A 3484-nucleotide genomic window follows, 5' to 3' on the forward strand; every position below is an offset into this window, starting at 1 on the left:
GCTCTTTGACCATGGGATGGTGTTCCATGAAGGAGGAGTGCTGGGCAGAGACGGGCTCCATCTTACGAAGAGAGGGAAGAGCATCTTTGCCAGCAGGCTGGCTAACCTAGTGAGGAGGGCTTTAAACTAGGTTCACCGGGGGAAGGAGACCAAAGCCCTGAGGTAAGTGGGAAAGCGGGATACCGGGAGGAAGCACAGGCAGGAATGTCTGTGAGGGGAGGGCTCCTGCCTCATACTGGGAATGAGGGGCAATCAACAGGTTATCTCAAGTGCTTATATACAAATGCACATAGCCTTGGAAACAAGCAGGGAGAACTGGAGGTCCTGGTGATGTCAAGGAACTATGACGTGATTGGAATAACAGAGACTTGGTGGGATAACTCACATGACTGGAGTACTGTCATGGATGGTTATAAACTGTTCAGGAAGGACAGGCAGGGCAGAAAAGGTGGGGGAGTTGCACTGTATGTAAGGGAGCAGTATGACTGCTCAGAGCTCCGGTACGAAACTGTAGAAAAACCTGAGTGTCTCTGGATTAAGTTTAGAAGTGTGAGCAACAAGAGTGATGTAGTGGTGGGAGTCTGCTATAGACCACCGGACCAGGGGGATGAGGTGGATGAGGCTTTCTTCCGGCAGCTCACGGAAGCTCCTAGATCGCATGCCCTGATTCTCATGGGTGACTTTAATTTTCCTGATATCTGCTGGGAGAGCAATACAGCGGTGCATAGACAATCCAGGAAGTTTTTGGAAAGCGTAGGGGACAATTTCCTGGCGCAAGTGCTAGAGGAGCCAACTAGGGGGGGCGCTTTTCTTGACCTGCTGCTCACAAACCGGGTAGAATTAGTGGGGGAAGCAAAAGTGGATGGGAATCTGGGAGGCAGTGACCATGAGTTGGTTGAGTTCAGGATCCTGACGCAGGGAAGAAAGGTAAGCAGCACAATACGGACCCTGGACTTCAGGAAAGCAGACTTCGACTCCCTCAGGGAACGGATGGCCAGGATCCCCTCGGGGACTAACTTGAAGGGGAAAGGAGTCCAGGAGAGCTGGCTGTATTTCAAGGAATCCCTGTTGAGGTTACAGGGACAAACCATCCCGATGAGTCGAAAGAATAGTAAATATGGCAGGCGACCAGCTTGGCTTAATGGTGAAATCCTAGCGGATCTTAAACATAAAAAAGAAGCTTACAAGAAGTGGAAGGTTGGACATATGACCAGGGAAGAGTATAAAAATATTGCTCGGGCATGTAGGAATGATATCAGGAGGGCCAAATCGCACCTGGAGCTGCAGCTAGCAAGAGATGTCAAGAGTAACAAGAAGGGTTTCTTCAGGTATGTTGGCAACAAGAAGAAAGCCAAGGAAAGTGTGGGCCCCTTACTGAATGAGGGAGGCAACCTAGTGACAGAGGATGTGGAAAAAGCTAATGTACTCAATGCTTTTTTTGCCTCTGTCTTCACTAACAAGGTCAGCTCCCAGACTGCTGCGCTGGGCATCACAAAATGGGGAAGAGATGGCCAGCCCTCTGTGGAGATAGAGGTGGTTAGGGACTATTTAGAAAAGCTGGATGTGCACAAATCCATGGGGCCGGACGAGTTGCATCCGAGAGTGCTGAAGGAATTGGCGGCTGTGATTGCAGAGCCATTGGCCATTATCTTTGAAAACTCGTGGCGAACCGGGGAAGTCCCGGATGACTGGAAAAAGGCTAATGTAGTGCCAATCTTTAAAAAAGGGAAGAAGGAGGATCCTGGGAACTACAGGCCAGTCAGCCTCACCTCAGTCCCTCACACACCTCAGGTGTTTAACACACCTCAGTCCCTCACACACCTCAGTCCCTCACACACCTCAGGTGTTTAACAGCCGCATACAGTAGCTTTAAGCTAGATCAGGTAGTAAGAGTGTCTACAGCAATGCTCACTGAGTGCATATTTGCTGATGATCATCACTTCGTTCTGCTTGGACTGGAGAGAGGGGAAAAATCCAAGTGTTGGGTTAGTTACCCAAGCAGTGATTGCGATTCACAACACAGAGGACATGAAAAAAGAGACCCAGTACCAGGGATTAATTACATCACTCCCAAACCGTTTCAAGGAGATTAACAGGAAATCAGACCCTTTCTCCCAAAGTCAGAGTATTGAGCCACCCCATAATGGGAAAGACTAATGGAGATAACTCACTCTGTGGGAATTGCCATCAGAAGTCCAAAGGGCTTAGCCTAAATGCCAGACATCAGACAAGAAGGGAACGAAGAGAAAGGGTGGAAAAGAATCTTAACTCCTGGAGGTGGAAGTTCCATTTTTCCAGGAGCAAATCACCATAACTCCCAAACATGCTCGTGTAACACAATGGGTGTAGGTTCCACTAGTTAGGACACACATGTATTAGGGATATCGACCGTTGGGCTTCAGGGAGTAAGGCAGACACGGCCTGCCTGGGATTATTCAGAGTTAGTGTTTAATGGTTCCAGTCAGGACCCTGTGTGTACTGTGTGGTGCAAGGTGTCACGAACTACATCTGTATTCCTCACTCGTGGTCCAGCAAGGGCACCGTCTCCTCAGCTTTCACCTCCTTGTGTCTCTCTCCCTTCTGATCAGGGTTTTTCCAGGCACAGTCCACTGCCTATCCTGTGAATGCCCGAGCAAGTCAGATGGCCGACACAGGCTACTCTGCTTTGCCTCCAGAGGCTATACATCGTGTAATTGCCTATAGTTATAAGTTACCACACAGCTCTTTCTAAGCAAGCACATTTATTCTTAAGGTGAAAGCATGACAGAGAAAAGACTTGAAAACAATAAAAGAACCTCCATGCATGCCAATAAGCTGACCAGAAATCACCCCCAACTTCAGCTCGGGCTCTGGGAAGAGTCAGTGCTTCAAACTCCACCATAGGGGGAGGAGGGGGGGTTATGGTTACAAATTCATAACAGCTGTTAGCTCAGAACAAGAGCCCCCATGAATAGGTCAAGTCCTTCGAATCCGTCTCAGGAAGGATTGGGGCCTCCCTTGGTCAGATGGTCCTGTCCATTTGCTGGATCAGAAAGAAGGCCCCAAGTCAGCAAGACCCTGGTGCACAATGAAACATAAACTCAGGGGTGAAAGTAAGTCGAGCGACTTACTGGTACGCTGGGGCCAGCTCTGGCCCCAGGAAGGGGCGGGGCCTAGGGCAGAAGGGGCGGGGCTGAGGGGAGTCAGAGCCAGCCCACCCTGTAAGGTAAGTGCCCCCCCCTTCCCCTCCCCCTCCCCCACCGAGGTAGCAGCAGCAGCACCGGGCTCCGGGGGCTATTTAAAGGGCCCGGGGCTCCCCTGCTTTTATTGCCCTTGTCCTTTAATTAGCTGCCGGAGCCCGGGAGAAGCGGTGGGCTCCAGCGGCTATTTAAAGGACCGGGGTGGCAGAGGCAGCTGGAGCCCCGGCCCTTTCAATAGCCCCTGGAGCCCCCGCTTGGAAGCTAGAGAGAACGACAGTATCTGTTTGTGTCCAGGAACCTCACAA

Source organism: Caretta caretta, chromosome 2 (genome assembly GCF_965140235.1).
Source record: "Caretta caretta isolate rCarCar2 chromosome 2, rCarCar1.hap1, whole genome shotgun sequence".
NCBI classification, from domain to species: domain Eukaryota; kingdom Metazoa; phylum Chordata; order Testudines; family Cheloniidae; genus Caretta; species Caretta caretta.